The 21,053-nt window shown below is 41.3% G+C and overlaps 1 long non-coding RNA gene across 4 annotated transcripts in view; it reads right to left on the bottom strand.

Annotated features, from left to right (window-relative positions):
* Positions 1–21,053, bottom strand: part of LOC137220774 (uncharacterized) — a 47,771-nt gene that overhangs the window by 14,886 nt on the left and 11,832 nt on the right. For 2 of the 4 annotated variants that reach the window (XR_010941794.1, XR_010941792.1), the window contains exons 2-4: positions 12,346–12,808; positions 11,451–11,566; positions 10,923–11,074 (exon numbers count right to left, since the gene is read on the bottom strand). This is a non-coding gene — a long non-coding RNA (uncharacterized lncRNA). The remainder of the gene's footprint in view (positions 1–10,922; positions 11,075–11,450; positions 11,567–12,345; positions 12,809–21,053) is intronic. The other 2 variants (XR_010941795.1, XR_010941793.1) reach the window with 2 other exon arrangements.

The following is a 21,053-nucleotide window of genomic DNA, read 5'->3' as shown; positions in this document are numbered from 1 at the left end:
ACTTAAAATAATCATTATTAAGATAGAAGTAAAAATTGATTTAAGAATAGAATTTTAACCTATAATGGAAATGAACCTGAAAAAGAATATATATACATGTATATGTGTATATATATGTACATATAACTGAAACATTTTACTGTACACCTGAAACAAACACAGTATTGCAAATCAACAAAACCTCAATTTAAAATAATAAGAATTAAAAATTTTTAAACATTTTAACAGTAAAAATAAAGAATAAGTATATAAAAATAAAGGAAAGCAAGACAGAAGCAGGAAGACAAAGATGAAAGAGATAGACATCAAGCTAATTTAGGAATAGATGTAAGGAAGGGAATAACCATCTAAACTACCACTAAACGTTCAGAGGCAACACAGACACAGTTTTCCTCAGTTGCCTTGATAGCAAGAAATCTATTATCTCCATAATAAAGCTTTCTTCTACCTAGCACCTCCCAAACCCTTCCCCACTCCCAAGGAATGCAGGAACTCTTCCGGAATTTACCCAATCAAAGGGTAACCTTGTTTCAAAAACTGTTTGAAATGACTCTATCTTCAAACAGCCTTTTCTGAAAATTCTCAGTGATGGAAGGTAGGTGGAGAGGCCACACCTGAAGTAGAGAGAGAAAAAGGTCTGATTAACTCCACCACTGGTGGTGCTTTTGCTGTCATATGAGGTTGCTGTTAAAAACTGGTCCTTGGGCTTCCCTGGTGGCGCAGTGGTTGAGAGTCTGCCTGCCGATGCAGGGGACATGGGTTCGTGCCCCGGTCCGGGAAGATCCCACATGCCACGGAGCATCTGGGCCCGTGAGCCATGGCCGCTGAGCCTGCGCGTCTGGAGCCTGTGCTCCGCAACGGGAGAGGCCACAGTAGTGAGAGGCCTGCGTACCGCAAAAAACAAACAAACAAACAAAACAAAACTGGTCCTTGCGTATATACTGTCCGTTCTCCCAAGATGTCTTATTTACGTAGATCCTTGCACAGGCCACTCTGGTTCTTTGAGAGTGGAGGAGCTCAGCCGGGTCCCATGCTGGGGTCCCAAGATTGCAACTCTTAGGGGTCAGCTCTTTCACCTCCCACACAAGGCACCATCAAGTGCCCCAGTAGCACGGGGTCAAGCACAACAGCAACTCCAGGGAGTCATCCCTCAAGTCTTCTAAAGGAGGCCATCCTGCTTGATTCCAAAATGCCACATTTATCCTTCCAGAGGGGCGACCTTTGTGACTTGGTTGATGTTCTGGCACTTCTCTCTCTGGAGAAGAGGAAACTAAATCACAAATTGAGTTCATATGCAGGTGCCTTGACAGAATATCCATTCCTCTAATATTATGGAATACATTCTAAGATACTGAGACACACAACACACAAGTCCTTGATATAAGAATATAAGAAGTCTTAACATAAGAATGTAAGTCCTTTATAAAATATAAAAGCAGAATAGAAAGAGGAAAACAAAATTAGCAAAACCCAGCTATAAGCAGGCCAGTAGTCTCATCTCTTCTGGAATTCCTACTTTACTACTTCTCCCTATTTTGCGTCCTTCATGCCCAAGAAGGAAGAGCCAGAAAGAGCTATTTTTCCCTGGAGCCCATGTTGAGGGCCATGGTCATGTCACACGAGTCATTGCTCTTCAGAGCCAGGAGTCCCTGTGACTAGAGCTGTAGGGCACACCCTGCCCACACATAGCTCAGCATCATTAGACTGGCATATCATCACATCACAGAATCCAAAACCAGATAATAAGCCACCGTTGGAGTTACTTGCTGAGATGGTGATCATCACAAACCAATTGGAAAACCAGTGCTTTGTACCGTGCCTCACAAGGGGGTGCTATTTCCCACCGATTGCGCTTGGACGTACTGAGGAGACTTTGAAAAAGCACTGATGGGTCCTTCCCCTCATATAGAGAGAGAGCAATAGACTTTTTTGTACCTCCATTATATATTTCAAGAAGAATAAAATGAACTATCTTCTTCAATAATTAAGTGTGCAGAGTCTGCTGGGAATGATGTTGTTTTACTTGACATTTTACGTATCTATGAAGAGGCATGGGAGGAAATGATTTGAGGATAGCCTATTTTTCTTTTATAATTTTTTTCTATGTTAAATGAAGTATACTCACATAGCGGACAATTAGAAAACAGGACAGGAAAAATGCGTCCCTCATGCTATCGTATATCGTTATGAACATTTTGGGGTGTTTCCTTCCAACTATTTTCCTAGCTACTCACTAGGAAAAAAACCAACAACCATGAACACATAGTATATAAAATAGAGTCCTTTTTTATTTAATTTAAATCATATTATGAGCATTTCCTCATATTACTCTTTTCACAAGGCTTATTTTATTTTTAATATCTGTATAATAGAATTTTTGTTTACATAACCATTCTTCTATTACTGTACATTTAGATTATTTCTAAAAGTTTATAATTACAAGAAAAGCTAAGGAGTGGTAAATCAGATATAGATCTAGTTCCAAAATTATATTACTTCCCTAGGAAGGATACTCAGGAGTAGACGACAGGGTACTACAATGTGACCATTTTTATGCTTCTAAATAAATGTCACTAAATTGTCTTCCAGCTAGGGGTGGAATTCAAAATATTTAACACCTAGTGTGGACACAGGCCAATCAGAACAGACTTCCACTGTCAATAACCTGTAAAAGAGCCTTGGGGCACACGAGCAGAATATTAGCATGCTTATGCTAATTTACAGGGTCACCAAATTATACCCTAAACAGCATTATTACCATTTATATATTTAAAAACCTCTAACCAAAAAGAGAGATCCCTCATCTTTTTTTCATCAATACTATTTTAATGTTTAATGTTCAACCTTATTGGTAAGGTTGAAGTTTTTTTTCCTCATTCCAAACGGATTCTTTTAGAAATTAACTCTTCATTCCATTTCTTTGCACATTTACTTATTGGAGTCCTAATATTTTATTTACATATCAGAGAGGCCATATTGCACAGTGGTTAAGAGAGCAGCCTCTGAAGTTAGAGGACAGGGGTTTTGCTCCTCAAACTATGGCTAAGTAACATTGGACTAGTGTTTTTAGTCAGCTCAGACTACCACAACAAAATACTACAGACTAGGTAGCTTAGACAACAGAAATTTATTTCTCACAGTTCTGGAGGCTAGAATTTGAGATGATATCAAAATCATGTAGGCTTGAAAAAAGGATTTTTTTCCCCTAATGCACACCACCAGTTCAGTAGCACAAACTGATCATACACATTATATCTTCTTGTTCTCCAAACACACATACACAAGAATGAGAGAAGGGAAGAGTGGATGAAAAATTTCAACAAATTTTTGGAACACTTCAAGAAGCTGAGGCAGCAAAAACCCAAAAACCTGCAGAAGAGAAGAGTAATGAGAAGCCAGGGAATCCACCCCCACAGAGCCCCAGAAAGGCTTAGGATTTGGAAGTATCTGTTTCCATGGAAGGTGCAGATATGATGTGAGAATAAAAACAGGGGGCTTGGTTGAACACAGATAGAACAATTCAACTCCCCACACATCCGTTCACTCACTCTTTACAGCCCAAAGACTTCACATTCCTGTCCCCACTCCACCTCCACACATACACATAAGGAACTGCAGGTTTATTCTTTGGAAGAATTGAACTGAAGTGGCTCTGACTTAAGACACTGCACCCAGCAGAAGGCAAGGGTAAGCCACAGGAAGACTCAACATAACCAAATTGAACTCCAGACATTCCTCTAATTGTAGCACATGGGAATTTCTTCCGTCCAGTTACACAGTTCACAGACCTGAGATTCTTCCTTGACACTTTCTTTCACACTTGACATCCATTTTATCAGGAAATTCTGTTGACTCTATTTTTAAAATCAATCCAGAATCCAACTACTCTTAACCACATTTATTGCTGCTACCCTGGTGAAAGCCACCATCTCTCTCTCTCTACTGGATTACTGGAACAGCCTCCTAACTCGTCCCCTCACTTCCAATATTGCTCCCTACAATCTATGCTTAACACAAGTGCCAGAGTGATTCTTCAAAATCTGAAGTCAGACCGTGTCACTCTTCTCCTTCAAACCTTAAATGACACCCCTCTGTACTCAGTAAAAGTTTCCCATTACCCACAAGACCTCCTTTTAACCTCTTTGATCTCCCCTCCTTCTATTTCCTCCTCAGTCACTCTCCTGCTGCTATATTGATTTCCTTGCTATTCCTCTAACGTGACAGACCTGCCTCTACCTCAGGGCCTTTGCACTGGCAGTTCCCTGCAACTAGTCTTCTTCAGCTTTGCCCCAGATATTCTGTGATATATACACACAAATACTATGCCTTTTTATATAAGGGACTTGAGCATCCACGGATTTTGGTATCCTGGAACCAAGTCCCCACAGATACCTAGGGATGACTGTACTGTGTGACCAGCATAATTAATTGGAAAACAGTAACAAAAACAAAAACTCAATACTCCCACCAAGGCACTTCATTGTGAATTTCAGAGCATCTAAAAAGGACAATCTTAAAAAGCCTCCAGAGAGAAAAATCCAAGTAAACAGGAATCAGGATGGCATCAGATTTATCACAACATTGTGAGTTTCTTCAAAATTCTCAGTGAAAATTATTTTCAACCTAGAATTCTTTGCCCAGCCAAAATGTCCATCAAGTAGGAGAGCAAACTAAATATCTAAAATTCTCAGATATGCAATGACTTAGAAAACTCACCTCCCATGTACTTTCTTAGGAAGCCAATGAAAGATGTGCTTTCCCACACACTGAAGAAAGACGAAGACATGGGACTCAATAAACCATGGATCTGTCATCCCTGGGGGTGAGAGCTATGCAGCAGACCTAGAGAGAAAGCTGTCCAGGAGGGTGGGGGGCTGTGTTATTTCCAAGCTAAGGTGAGATGTGGGAGTGATGGTGGGATTATCTGAGATACTTTATTTTTTGACAAACATTTTTGCCACAAGTTTGACTGATCATTGGATCCTTTTAGGAAAATTGCAACGCATATATGGCAACAAATGGATACAAACAATGAAAAGAAACAAGGCAATTATTAACATCAGGAAGAAGGAAAAAATTATCTTAGAACAGAAATATATTCACGACTACACTATCGGTTTAGCAGTGAATCATGTGCATATCAATCGTTGCTGATATAAATTTAGCTGTGGCGTAACCATATTACGAGGATGGGAAGAAAGAGACTGAAAGGTGATACTGTAGAAGACAGCTTAATTCCTAATTCGGTAGAATAGAATGTCAAAAGATACTTTCTAAAATTGATAATCGAAAATAGCTGTCTATGCATAATATTTAGAAATACGAAAGTATAGTCAAGAAGGGAAAGTTAAAGCAGGTTCAGGGATGGGTGGAGAGGGTGTGGTAGAAGATTGCTGTTTTATATGATAAGTTTTTCACATTGGTTGTTTTTTTTCTAATGTGTACACATTACTTTGGTAACAATATGAATTAATTTCAAAAGTAAGTACATAAATGCATACAAGTGATGCATACTCCTTAAGTGTATAAAATAGCCAAAAGGGGGGTGGGGAAATCAACCATAATTTCATAACCCAAAACAATCACTGTAAGACTATTGTATTTGCTTCATCTTTTATAAAAAGAGCATTATAACTATATTTTTATACAATTCAAATCTTGCCCCCCTTTTTTTACTTTATATCATTCCAAAGCAATTTTTATCAACAATTTTACCAGCTGCGTAACATTCCTCTGATCTGCATCCCTACTGATTCTTAGGCCTCACATGAACAGCAAAGACATCTTGAAAAAAGAGATGACTGAGGGAGTAGGGGGTTCCTTTTTAAAAATTAAGATCTTGCAACAGGGAACAGCCCGTTTGAAACCTCAATCCAAACTAGCTCAAGTGAAAAGGGAAACTTATTGGCTCATGGAACTGGAAAGGGTGGGGTATCACTCCAGGCACTGCTAGGTCCAGGGCTCAGACAACATCGTCAGGACTGGATTTCTCGTTCTCTCCATCCTCAGCAGCATTTGTTCTCGTAGTGAGCTCTTAATTGGTTCTTCCTCATAGTTGCAAGATGACAGCAGCCGTTTCAGCCTTTCCTCTTCCCAGGAAGGCCTCTTTCCCTGGCCTCCAGCCCTAGAGACAGCTGGTGGTTGGATTCATGATGCTTTGTGGACTCGCCATGTGGTACAAGGAATACACAGTGGGAGCTCAGGGGTGTACTCGGGGTGGTGGGCAGTGGAAGAAACACCCCAACATATTATGGCCAATTTGTATTTTCTTCTGCATACTTATCTCTATCTTACCATTTTGTTACCATTAAACAAAACGAAACAGGAGAAGGTAACATGGCTGGGCAGGATGGTAACACTATGAACTCATGATGACCAGCTTCTACTGGATCCTCAGTCCTACCATTTTTCTCTGTCTTGCATGGTCACTGTCTACCAAAACTATTTTCACACAGTCTCCACTCTCCTCACTTTCAACCCTCCTCCTCCCGGGTACCGCCTTCTTTACCATGAAAATAGAAGTGATCACCTGGGAACCGCTTCAACTTTCCATACCAGCCTGACTTACCTGCGTCCTCACCCATCTTTTCCTCTTCCCTCCAGACACAGCAAATAACATGTGCTTCTGATCTCAAGTCAGTCCATCCACTTATGCTCTGAATCTTACTCTCTCATGTTTCCTTGGAACTCTGGTGCTATCTATTAATCTCATTCTCTCGGTCCCACTCTCTTACCTCGCCCTGGCTGTATCATTTTTCTTCCCATTTAAACATGCTCAAGTCTGCACTTTAAAAAAAGAAGAGCTATTTCCTTGGCTTCCTGTGCCCCTGCATTTATTATGCTATCTCCTCCGCCTTAGAGCAAAGCTTCTTTAAAAAGTTATGCGCTGTCTGTATTTTCTCACCTGTTACTCACTCTCCAAATTACCTCATTTGAAATCCAAACTCATCATCTCCTGAAACTGCTCACTCTCCGGTCACTACTATGTGCGTAGTGCTGAATCTAAACTTCTCACCTCACTTGGCCTCTCTGTAGCAGTCGTCATAGTCGGCTACTCTCTTCCGTTGACCCCTGGGACCCAGCTAGCTCTCCTTGGTTTCTTCCTCTGTGGCCCATCTTGATACCTTTGCTCAACCTTCTTTTCTCTCCAAATATTAATTATAGGAGTTCCTCAAGCCTTGGTCCTGGGCCCTATTGCCTTCTGATTCTGTGCTCTGCCTCCCAGAGTGATGTCACTCTGCCCCATAGGTCCAAAGATCCCACATCTTTAATAAAGCTACATTTGTGTCCAGCGTCTGTCATCTTGATCCATGTCCCCACCTGCTCCATCTTCACTAACTGTCTCACAGGCTCCACAGCCTGAATTGGACTCGTTCTTTGTCCCAACCTCTTGCTCCCACATCTGCTCCTCTTCCAGTGTTTCCTGTCTTGGGAAATGACATCACCACTCCCACCCCTAGTTGTTCAAGCCAGAAAATTGGGAGTTAGCCATGTTGCCTCCCTCTTCCTCATCTCTCACATCCAATCAGTCACCAAATTTGGGTAGTTATCCATGTTTTCCCTTCTTCTGCACTCTTTACATCCAAGCAATTGCCAAGTTTTATCTGTTTTGCCTCCAAAACAGCTCTCTAGTTTTGTCTCTATATATACCCTTCCCGGCCAGGATAACATCACCTCTGACCTGGAGAATTGCAAAAGCCTCTTAACTGGTCTCTTGGTGTGTGATTGCTTGTTTGAGGCGTATTTTATCCACTTGGATGGACTGTTTAATCCATAAAGGCAAAGATAAAGACTGTCTTATTCACCACTTTATTTACAATTCCTATTTTATGACTTGGCATAGTATATGCCTAATAAATCTTTTATAAAATTAGTGAAGGAATATAAGATTCTTGAACTAAAATCAACTACTACATCACTTCAAGCCAACACATCTTTCACTCAGCGCAAAACCCAAACGCAAGAAAACTATCTCCCAGTTGTGATAAAAATAGGTGTCACAGATTTAGGTGTTCTGCTAGCCAGCAGCCATATGAAGATATCTTCAGGGCCTGGAGACAGAGGAGGGGACGAGAAACCATGTGACTGGCCTGCATCACACAGCTGCTTGGTGGAGGAGTAATTACTAGAGCTCCAAGTTTCTGGCTCCCATTCAAGTCACTTTTTTCCACATTGCCACAGACAGGACCCATTAACACAGCATCGTACATAAAATGAATCTCACTGCCCTAACAAGTTTATTTATCTAGCTTCCCCTGGAAACCCTGGAATTTTTTGTAGGTTATAACCATAGTTCATGAGGAGCAGCAGATTATAAAATGGTAGGGGTGGGAATAGAAGCTAGCACCCTGAGAAGTAAGGAGATTACAGACCCATCAAACATCATGCTTGCAAATATTCTGGAACAAATTAAGTTACATGCAAACAGTTAAATACCTTCATAATTCATTTGACAAATATTTATTGAGCTCCTACTGAATGTCAGGCATTGTTGTAGTCACTAGGGACGTAGCAGTGAAAAGAACAGCCAAAGTCCTGACCTCAAGAAGATGACATTCTGTCAGGGGAAATAGACAGTAAACAAGCAAACAAATCAATAATATTGGGTAGTAATATATGTTTTAGAGAACTAGGAAGTCAGTAAAGGAAGAGAGTGGTGGAAGTGGGGCAGCTGTCATTTTAGAACAGCTAGAGAAGATCTCTCTGAAGAAGTAACATTTGAACAAGTGAGAGAGCAACCGTACAAAGATCTGGGAGGAAAGCATTCCAGGCAGAAGGAGCAGTAAGGACCCTGAGGCAAGAGTGTGCTCACTGCGTTTGAGAAACAGCAAGGAATGTGGCTGGAATAGAGTGAGAAGCGAGGGGAGATGGAGCAGTGGGCTGCCGGGGCTGGATCATCCAGGGCAAGGTAAGGACTCCGGATTTTCTTCTCTTTGTGACAGGAAGCCAGTGCAAGGTTGCAAGCAGGCGAAGGACGTAATCAGGTTCTGTTTTGAAAGGATCACTCCGCTGCTGATGGAGACCAGTTAGAAGACCATCTCAAGGCAACAACACATGATGGTATCTTGGACTATGATAGTATCAGTTGAAAGTGCTGAGAAGTGGTTAGATTTTGGTTATATTTTGAAAGTGGAGTCAAAAGGATCTGCTAATGGAGGACGTGTGGAATATGAGTGAAAGAGACGAGCCAAGACTGACTCCAAAGCTCTGACCTGAGAAACAGGATAAACGGAAGAGCCATTTATTCACAACCATAATTCTTGGCAAGGATTAGGCATGTGAAGGAAAATCAAGGGTTCTGTTTAAATCATCGATTTTGATATGCCCATTGGATACTCAAATGGAGATAGTGAGTAGGCCGTCTGGAATTTAGGGGAGACATGAGGGTTATACATATAAATCTGGGAGTTATCAATAGTTGGGATCTTTTTATGGCTTTGGCCATGTAACTGTGTGAAATAAGCTAGGAAAGATGTATGCATGGAGAGGAGATTGTACACTCCAGTATTCAGACTTTTGTGAGATGAAGAAAATTCAACAAAGGACACAGGAAAGAGGATGGCAGTGAAGGGGAAAATAAGATGAGTGTAGAGCCCTGGAACCCAAGTAATGAAGTGTTTTGAGAAGCAGAGAGTGAACAGCTGTGTTAGATGTGCTGCAGGCTTAACGCAGGTAAGGACATGGATTTAGCTACAGCACGTAGCTTCTGAGCATAATACCATAATTGACTTCAGAAGTAAAGGATTTCAGTTCTTGGAGAACCTTAGAAATCAACGCCTAATCTTAAATGTGAGAAGATCAAGACCCAGATGAAGTGATTTGTCGAAGTGACAGAGTTCATTTGTTATAACCAGATCTCCTGATCCTGTGCTTTTTCTAATATATCACTACTCTGCCTTCCAGATATTCAACATGATTACCCTGAGTCATCCACATCCAAGTCAAAAAAGATTTAGCTATATTCTGTCTACTTGGCTTAAGGAAGCTGAAAATGTTAAGATTTCCTCACAGAAATAGTTAAGAGTTTGGAAAAAAAAAAAGTTTTCTTGGTTCTTGCCTACAAAATTTGAGTAGAGCAGCGTGTTTTCCGGCCATACCCGATAAATTACAAGGTATTGTTTAAAGAAAAGAACTGCAAATTTGATGAACAATTTTAAACAGTTCTGCTTTTGCCTCTATGTTCCACTCTATTTCCATGGAAATTACATCCACTAGCATAGAATCTGCTTCAAGAATGTTATTACTAAGATCAAGAATAATTTCCAAAAACTAGAAAGCTGGGGAAGATGAAATTATTGTATTTAACTGACACATTCAAATACAAATCAAATCTGTCTTTCAAGATAAAACCAACGGTCTATGATTTCCTGTGCTTTTTGGCTATGACTACATAACCAGTTTTCCAACTATTATCCGGTGGCTTTATAACTCCTATTATAAGGCTGACTGTTGATTGACATTGCAGGTTATTAAAGCTTTTGGGTTTAGATAGTAAGGTTCACTTTACCCTACCCCATTTTCAGCATAGTTATAAATTCACCATTGCGTCCAACAGTCTTTTTCTTTCTGGGACTCAGGTTAGTTTTCCTGACTGTTCAGATAGGCTTGAGTTAGCAAGAATTAAAATTGTTAGAGCCGTACTGAGGCACTTAGTCTGCCATGCTGTTTGAAAGGTGCAGGTGCATCCAATCTTACAAAAGAGATGTTCAGATACTTCTGCGTTGCCAGGAACACATTATATTAGAGAAATGTGTTGTCTTTAAAAAAACCTTTTTTGTCACAGAAGCCTTTCTACCTAATCTTTTAACTTCCTTTACCAACTCTCTTTGCATCTTCAGAACCATTCTGCTTATTTATTAATATTGGGAAAGAACATTTCAAAGAAACAAATAAAAATTTTCAAGTGCACAGAATATACTCACTTTTTGAAATGAAGGTAACTTCTTATTTTCAATTCTTTCATTCTGCATGTTGATCTTCTTGAACTGATCTCATCCTTCCTTGAAGTTATCTGATTGCATGGTCTGTCTCAGCCTTTCTCCTCTGTCTCCAGTTACAGTATCAGCTCCACTATCTGCAGGGGTCAAGTTGGCTTTCTATCACATAGTTCATCTGAAAGGGGCAGCTTACAGTATTCTATATTACCACAGGGGGCAAGAAACATACAAATGTTGTGTTCCTTGGCCCTTATAAGGGGGACAGTAGTCTTAACCACTGAAGCCTAGACAGTAAACAGTAGCAACTGATGATATTTAAAAGGACAAGTTAGATTTTGCTCTTTTCTGTGGAAGTTTAAAAAAATTGCCTCAATTAGACAACTCATGCAGTTTGTGGGAACATGACAATGTTACTACTGGCATCATTTATGTTGGTCTTTGCCATCCTGCTTAATTCTACCCAGGATCAGCCAGCCAGCCTGGCATCATTCTATCCCCTCCCTCTGTTCTTACCCATCCTCCAATAGCTGCTACATGGGAAACTGATTCTCCTCCAGTTCTTCCGGGATGTAACCTGAAGTTTACAAGGAGAGGGGCAGCAGCTGGTTCAGCTGGACCATAATGAAAGTCTAGGAGAAGCAACATGAAAATAAGAAAAATAAAATGTTTTTTGGGTTTTTCTTAAAAAAAAAAGGAGAAAACATCTCAGCAGAGAGACCCTGGTAAAAAGCAGTTTGCTCCACTGGCCAATGGTATAGCTCGAGAGAAATTTTGCCACAAGCATTTGCTAACTACTGAATTTAATTAAAGTAACCTTGGTGACCAAAACCAGTCTACTATTAAAGGTTTGTGTGTAAAGTACTGGAACGGAGATCAGTATTTTATAATAACATACTTTTTAAAAGAAGAAATTATAAATATGGGAAAAGCGTAGCTGCTGCCGTCTTTGCCAGGGCAAGTTTCCTCTACTAACCTCTCCAAAGCGGTTTCCTTCTTTCCTTAGAACTGGAAATGTCACTAGATCTTCTTTAGATGCAACTCTACATTTACTTATCCTTTCAGAAATCCTTATTGATTACCTCTTATACATACTAGATTCTGGGCTAAGGAAGCTAAGACACATACCCAAATAATTATAATACAAGACAGAAGGTGATGAAGAGCCATCAGAGAAACGTGAATTCTCCTCAAAGCAAAGAAGGTACAAATGTATAAGGCACTCAGCGGGGAAGAGCCCTCACTGGCTGCCAGGCCGATGGCATGAGAGGGCTTACTGCACAATAGCGAAGGGCACATATTCAAGCACCAACCTGGCTCCTCCATTAATCAGCTTCTCCCTGGGACAGTTTTCAGCCTTCTCAAAGATACAATTTCCTCATGCATAAAAAGGAGACAAGATGCTACTTACTTCAGAGGGTGATAGGCGAAGATTAACTGAAATCATCTAGATGAAGAGATTTGCACAGTGCCTGGTCCATAGCAAGGGCTGAAGAAACAGTCATACTAGTGCTATTGTGCTTGATGGATCCGTCAGGATTGTCAGGTTTAATCAATAAAGTGTGGCTTTGGCTAATATAGGCAAATAAGCAAATGAAAAGGAATGTGTTGGTAATTTAAGGGGATAGCTTATAGCCTCAAGAAAAGAGTTAGATATAAAGCAGAAACTAACACAACATTATAAAGCAATTATACTCCAATAAAGATGTTAAAAAAGAAGAAAGAGGGCTTCCCTGGTGGTGCAGTGGTTGAGAGTCCGCCTGCCGATGCAGGGGACACAGGTTCGTGCCCCAGTCCGGGAAGATCCCACATGCTGCGGAGTGGCTAGGCCCGTGAGCCATGGCCGCTGAGCCTGCGCGTCCGGAGCCTGTGCTCTGCAACGGGAGAGGCCACAACAGTGAGAGGCCCGCGTACCGCAAAAAAAAAAAAAAAAAAAAAAAGAAAAGAAAAGAAAAAGAAAAGAGAGAATCAGATCATGCATGGGACAGGAATTCAAGGCTGAGTCAGGGATCTACGTAATAGGAATGAATGAAGAGTCTTTGTAGGAGACCACTGTCACCATTTTTCAATCCTAATATCACTTGGCTCAGATTCCAGGGAGAAAGTACATGTCTGGCCTACATGTTGGACACATGACTAGCCACACCCACCTCTTGGACAGGGGAAGGAAGGGTAAAGACTCAGAGAAGACTTCTCAGAAGCTGAGGTATTTCTTGGTCAAGGGGAAGAAAAAAGAGGACATTCACAGTGAGAACTCTAAGGCCCAGGTGGCAACACTGAGCAGCAACATCACTGCTCGTAGGAGGGTGGCATCTGCCTAAAGCTGTGGTCAGGGAGAGGGGAGATTGTGGTGAGGTGAATAGGTAGGGCCAGATTTTTCAGGGATACCTGGAAAGCCAACAAGAGTGGTTCAGAGTTGGTGTGACAGGAACTTAGAAGTCACTGAAGGGATTTGAGGAAGATTGAACATAGGTTAACATACATTTCTCATATAGAGTTTGGCAGGGTTAGGTAGTGTAATTCGGAAAGGGGAGAAAACAAAGCAGTTTAGACTCGAGAATTCTGCATGAGGTGATGAAATTCTAGACTAGGGTGGTGATATTGGGAAGGGACAAAAAGGTCTAAGCAAGAAATATGCTACCTTTTTTCAGAGAAAAACAATGTTTGAAAGTCAACAGGATAGCTAGAATCAAATAGACAATAACAAGAGTTGGAGAGGATGTAAAGAAAATGGAACCCTCCTACACTGCTGGTGGGAAAGGAAAATGGTACATCTACTTTGGAAAATAGTCTGGCTGCTTCTCAAATGATTAATCTCAGAGTTACTATATGACCCAGCAATTCTACTCCTCAATATATGCCTGAGTAAAATTAAAACATATATACACACAAACAGTTGTACACGAATGTCTATAACACCATTATTCATGACAACCAAAAGGTGGAAACAATTGAAATGTCCATCAGCTTATGAATGGATAAACAAAATGTGGTATATCCAGACAATGGAATATTATTTGGCCATAAAAAGGAAGGAAGTACTGATATATGCTACAACACAGATGAAACTTGAAAACATCAGACTAAGTGAAAGAAGCCAGTCACAAAAACCCACATACTGCATGATTTATTCATATGAAAGTTCAGAATAGGCAAATCTATAGAGACACAAAGAGTAGTGGTTGCTTAGGGCTGGGGGATGGGAGGGACAGGAATGGGAAGGTACAGAGGTGATAGCTTAAGAGAACAGTTTCTTTTAGAGGTGCCGAAAGTGTTCTAAAATTGACTGTGGTGATGGTTGCACACATATACAACTATCCTAAAAACCTCTGAATTGTACATCTTAAATGGGCAAATTGTACAATATGTAAATTATATCTCAATAAAACACTTTAAAAAAAGTCATCAGGATGTGGCAATTTAGTATAATGGGGAATGATGCAGAAGAATGATCTACGATAGTTCTAAGGCAACCTACTTGGGTCAGTGGGAGACTGTAGTATAATGACAAAGAGAAGGAAGACAGAAGGAACCTGGTTGGGTGGCCGAAAGAAATATTGCATCACCTGATACACATGCTGAGTCTGCAGTGACTGTGAAAGAGCCATGGAGGTTATGAAAGTGACCAAGAAACAAAGGGTGTGAGAATGCTCTTGGGCCAGCTAAAGTCCCTATTCCTGGGGACCTGGGCTTGTTTTAGAATGACAGAGGTATGCATCAGACCAGATTTCAAAAAGGCTGCAAACTCTGCACAAGTTTAGACATAGAAGAAAGATTTTCATTTTCTTCACAGGGCTAGATGGCAGGTTATGAATAATATAATGTTGCTGTTATTCCAGTACTGTCTTGAATTCTGTCTGTTGACTGCAGGTTCTGGCTGGCTCATCTCAGTGCCTGCATTCCCCACCCCAGCTAGCCCACTGTCCTGCACTTAAGGACTACTCAATAATTCTTAGTAATTTCAAATTTAGATTTTCACTTCACTTCTACCAAACATCTGAAACATAAAGATAGGCCATATCATCAGCCCATACCCACCCCAGGTCCGTCTGCATCCTCTTAGAACTCTGCACAGATGTTTTGATCGCCTTTTTGTGATTTTGCATCCTCTAGAAGATTGTCCTTGTTGATTCTAAGATATTTGTATTTGTGAAACAGTATCACATATTTTGGATGACTTCATCCTATTTCTGGCATTTCTTCCCTCCTTGTTTCTGGTTTGCCTTTTTGGTGACAAAAATCCAAGGAAAACTAACAATTGATGATACCTAAAGAGAAAGCTGGTAAGCCCCACCTGATGATCTGAAGATGCTTTTAAAATCAGATCACTGACCAATCTCTACACATTGTGCCGAACTTGAAAACACACATCTATGTCAGATTGGGCCTGATACAAGAAAGTCTATGGTCATTCTTTCTGCTGCAGTGATTAAAAACTCACTTTTCTCTCTACTGAGGAATCGAATAAATCTGCACAGTCATAAATGTTTCAGGTCTGAACCTGGCACTTCACGTACATTTTCTTATTTAATGTTCACTCAGATGAGGAGATAGGCCAGAACAGCAAAGGGATTTGCCCACGGTCACTTAGGTAGGATTTCTATTTCCAAAGACTGGCTGGCAGCTAATATACTACAATTGCTTCGAATGTTTAATACCCACCACTCAATCCACTCAATAATGTCTTTGGACAGCGGCGGTCTCCCAACCGAAGCCAGTATTTGCGTTGCACAACAGGTCTCACAGCTGGGGATTGGCCTCAACAGAACCAAATACAGAAGCTCCCTGCTACTTGGGGATGGACATTCCTGAAAGCAGGCCTGGTGCTCTGCCTTACTGTTCAAATACTTTAATATTGACCACCTCTCAACTGGATATTACCAAATAATTCATTCACTCCCTTCATTTTAAAGATCATGCTCATTTAAAAGCAAATGTAATCCATATGCTTCTGGTTTCTTTACACTCAAGTCACCAACAATATGTTCTTTTGCAAGAGCTACTTCATGTCCAAATGTCCTTGGAGACGATTTTTTTTTCCCAATGAGGGCAGGAAGCTGCATTTGGACAAGAGTAATCACCAAAAGGTTTAAGTTCACAACTTGAAAATTCAAAACCCGTAAGGTTTAAATTGTAAACTTGCCCACTTCATATTCTGAAAGGGCCCCAAAGAGCAATAATAGCAAGGATCTGGCAAGTATTAATACATGAACATCTGGAAAAGGGGGGTGGAGTGGAATGAGAGGAGAGGACAGTGACCGATGTGAGGACAGTGACCAATGTGGATGCCATCAGGAAGCCAGGCCAGGGCAGGGTCCCTTGACGAATCAAGGAGACACTGTGTCCTTGAAGTGCTGATGTTCTTGTTGTGAAATCAGCAGCCAGAAGAACACACCAGGAGCCATGAGGGAATTTGTGGTCGGAAACAGAGCTAGGACTTAGATCCATATATTATATAAAACCAAAAATCTGTGGCTGGGCTCTGAGGCTCTTATTTGTTCAAAGGTCATATGAAAAGGTCTGTACTTCTGCTGGGATACCGGTAAAGCTAATTTTTCACAGTCAGTGGATTAAACAGTAACTCTCTTGATGAGATCTATATAATGTAGTACCTTATTATGTGTTTCTTTTTATCTTGATTTAGAAAGGACCAAGGATTTTCTCAATTGTGATAAACATCACAAAATGGAAATAAAATTTGACTAGATTGAAAAAAAAGAGTAAATGAATTGTTCTTAAAATTGTTGAAATGTAAATATTTTCTATAATTAATTGTAGATAATAGAGAACAAACACCGAGTACTGTATGAAATCTGACCAGATGGGCATTCTCTTGGAGAAAAATTAAAATTACATGATTCCTAGCTAAAGGACTAGGGGTGGAAGTAACAATAAAAAAATGGGGCTTCCCTGGTGGCGCAGTGGTTGAGAGTCCGCCTGCCGATGCAGGGGACAGGGGTTCATGCCCCGGTCCAGGAAGATCCCACATGCCGCGGAGCGGCTGGGCCAGTGAGCCATGGCCACTGAGCCTGCATGTCCGGAGCCTGTGCTCTGCAACGGGAGAGGCCACAGCAGTGACAGGCCCGCGTACCGTAAAAAAAAAAAAAAAATGCATGATGGGTTTCTTCCATGACATCATGAGCCTCATGGAGACACAAGTGACATAGGAGAACATGAAATGACAGTCTCATAGACAAATTCTACATTGATGAGCCCCATCTGTTGCTGCCATAAGCAGCTACCTTACCCGCGCCTGCACTTTGTCTTTCTTTGGGTCTCATTGGCCTAGTTTCTTGTCAATTCACTGAGTTAAGACAGTGATCTCCCAACAATTCTCATTTCCACAAAATGAGTCAACAGTTAGGGCAGGACATGGAAGGAATTTCCAATACTGGAAGTACACACACCACATCAGGTCTGAGCTCTGATATGGAGCAAACAGGGAGCTTCCTGTCAGTGTGTCTGCATCATTTACGCTGTTTCTGGATGAAGCAACATGGAAATTGAAAGGAGATGGTTCTAACAGATGCTCAATTCTCAATCACCCTTTCCATTTCTTCTTGAAAGAAGGATATATTATTTTGATTGGGAGAGTAGACTGGCAAAGAGGCTCCAGGTACAGCTAGATGGGAGGAAGAATGAACCTCCTAAGGAGAGTGTGCTGGGGTATATGGGTGCAAGGGCACATACACATGCCCTACATGTTCTGCGTGAGTCTCATTCATGGAAGAAGGCAGGCTGTGATGCTGCACAGGGCATCCCCCTCTGATGCCGCCCTACAGTGTCCAACACGAGCAAACAGAATTAGGGATTGTCAGGGAAGATAGTCTATTACTGCCTATCTCCTCAACCTCCACCACAAAAGCTTCCCACTACTCTCTAAGCCACTGTAATGCTAAATGGGGCCACCCTGAAAGAGCAGAGAGCGGGGCGCAAAGAAGGACATGGGGCGCTTTGCCTCCTACCTGGCCTAACACATATGGAAGCCAGGGCATTAGTAAGTAACCCAGAGAGGAAATACAAGGGCTCAGGTATTCTACAGCCATCAAATACTGAATATAAATGTACCTATATGTCCTGGCCTTTAGATATAGCCAATCTTTAGATACAGATGAGGTCACCTATATGGTAATGCCCCAAAGACACTGTCTGGTACACTTAGTAGCAGAAATTCCAGTGTTTTCTGTCCAGGAGTTCTTTGGCTCCAGATATCTACATGTGGTGTTGCCAATATGAATCAGAAATTTACTGCTGTCACCAACACCACTGCTCCTGGAATAGACTTAGGACTAGGTCCCTTGAGGCCAGTGGGGGCCAGGGGTGGGTTGTAAAGACAAGTTGCACATTCTTGAATGGCCGAAATTTTCCAGTTCATCATACATATTTGACACATGCTGGGCGTGCAATATTGTAAGCTGGGTGGGTGGGTTCTCCAGAAGCAGATGTTGAGATAGGGTTTGGGATGCAAGATATCTATTAGGAATAAAACCTGTGACAGGAAGGGGGATGAAGCAGGATTGGGCAGAGGGAGAAGTCAAGCTGTGGCACAGGCCAACCCAGTGGGGAGCTCTGGACTGAAAATGGCCCTTCAAAATTGACCCAAAACAAATATCTGGGGCTTTATATCCCTGAAACAAATGGCCAGCCCATGTTCAGTTACCAGATGCAGCCTGCCCCTGAATGGGCATGACGCTGCTCAAAGCAAATCTCTGCAGCTAAGGCAGAGCCTAAAGCAGCTGACAGCTGGAGGCTATTTGCTGATTGCACTTTTCACTGCTGGTCAGCAAATGCTTCCTTGAAGAGAGATCTCGATGGTCCCTATCACTGTCTACCATAATGATGGGTTAGTCCAAATCAGGGAGGAGAGGAAAGAGATGAGAAGATAAAAAGATGTAAATGGCACAAGGAGTGAAGAAGCCGGAGCCACCTACTTGAGGTCAAATCCACTCCCAGTCTTGGGCCTGGGAAGACCTGGAGTCAGAGGTCATGTGTCCACTTCCAGCCTCCACTGCCATGACCAACTCCATGGAGTCTTCAACAACCTGACAGGCTGTGCCTCTTGCAGCTCTTGGCTTGGGCTTCAATCTCCTTAATGTTGATGAGGCATGGGACCACTCAGTGCCCACATTTGTACAATCCAGAAGGGAGATGTTAAGGAGGTGGGCAGTTAATGTGTTATTTGACCAGTAGGAGGCAGAATATAAATTCTTCTATCCTGTTCAGTCCTGTGAGAGCAATCAGTTGTATTTGGCACCAGCTGTGGAGCTGATAACGCACTATCATACTGGATCTCGTACCTCCCCGTCTCAGTCCTTTCCTCAACTCCTTTCCTGGGATTGCACTAGATAACAAAGCACATAAGCTTCTACCTCAGGCTCCCCTTATTGAAGAACCCAGGCTAAGATGATTTGTTTCTTAGGTTAGGGCAAAATGTCTCAGTATCAAAAGTTACCACGCAGCAAAACAGCCAGTCATGTGCAAATGACATGGCTGGTCCAGGACCTCAAGACTGTTGCTGTGTAGAAATTCCCCACCCCAACCCTCCTACACTGTTGGTGGGAATGTAAGTTGGTGCAGCCACTATGGAGAACAGTATGGAGGTTCCTCAAAAAACTAAAAATAGAGTTGCCATATGATCCAGCAGTCCCATTCCTGGGCATATATCCAGACAAAACTATAATTCTAAAAGATACATGCACCCCTATAGTTCATAGCAGCACTATTCACAATAGCCAAGACATAGAAGCAACCTAAGTGTCTATTAACAGATGAATGGATAAAGAAAATGTGGCACACACACACACACACACACACACACAATGGAATATTACTCAGCCATTAAAAAGAATGAAATAATGCCATTTGCAGCAACACGGATGGACCTAGAGATTCTCATACTAAGTGAAGTAAGTCAGAAGAGAAAGACAAATACCATATGATATCACTTACATGTGGAATCTAAAATATGACACAAATGAACTTATCTATGAAACAGAAACAGATTCACAGATATAGAGAAGAGAATAGACTTGTGGTTGCCAAAGGGGAAGAGGGGTGGGGGAAGGATGGAGTGGGAGTTTGGGGTTAGCAGATGCAAATTATTATATATAGGATGGATAAACAACAAGGTCCTACTGTATAGCACAGGGAACTATATTCAATATCCTGTGATAAACCATAATGGAAAAGAATATGAAAAAGAATATATATATACATATATATATATATATATATAAAACCGAATCACTTTGCTGTACAGTAGAAATTAACACAACATTGTAAATCAATTGTACTTCAATAAAATTAAAAAAAAAAAGAAATTCCCCCCCAACCCCCACCCATCAAAGGAAAAATGTAGATTATAATTTTGTCCCTTCCCCACTTCCCCTTGTAATTAGAGCTTTAACACATGCAAATTTGCCCCAATCCCTTGCCTTTCCCTATGACCAAAAACCCAAAAATTCAGGGAAGTACTTATGTCATTTTTTTTCCCAACTCAAAAGGCTGGGACTACTGAGTGTGCTTGTATTTCTTCTTTGAAGGTGGGGAACTCAAATCAAGAAGATAGAGAGTAAGAAACATTTCTATGTCCTGAACCTTCATCTGGTATCTGGGGTCCAATACAGAAACATTGCTTCCATTGCTGAGTCGAATGTCCGGCCTCCAACACACCTACAAGAGCACTTTCAGATGTGCCTTTATGAGAAATTCCTTGGGGTCCCAGTGGAACTGGGCCAAAGGAAAACTGAAGTCTATTATATCAAGCAGTGCAGTTTACAATTCCAAACAGATTATTACCAGACTGACGTGATGCACCAAAAGAAGCCTCTTGGCAACAGGGCTTATCTTCAAGCGTCGCTCATAGCTCCACAGTTTATTTGCATCTAAATGTACAATAATGTAGCTGAATCACCTGCTACAGATTAGGTATAGTAAGTCCCCTACATACGAACCTTCAAGTTGCAAACTTTCAAAGATGCCAATGGTGCGTTCACATGTCTAATCACATAAGTTAGTTCATGTGTCTGGCATACATTGTCATGGGCATGCATCCTCTACAAGTGGTTGTGTACTTTACTGTACAGCCTGTTCATGATTTTCGTGGATTTGAGAAGGCAG

Source organism: Pseudorca crassidens, chromosome 3 (assembly GCF_039906515.1).
Source record: "Pseudorca crassidens isolate mPseCra1 chromosome 3, mPseCra1.hap1, whole genome shotgun sequence".
Classification (NCBI taxonomy): Eukaryota; Metazoa; Chordata; class Mammalia; order Artiodactyla; family Delphinidae; genus Pseudorca; species Pseudorca crassidens.
Note: the sequence above shows the minus strand (reverse complement) of the source record. Positions and strands in the feature narration are given on the sequence as shown.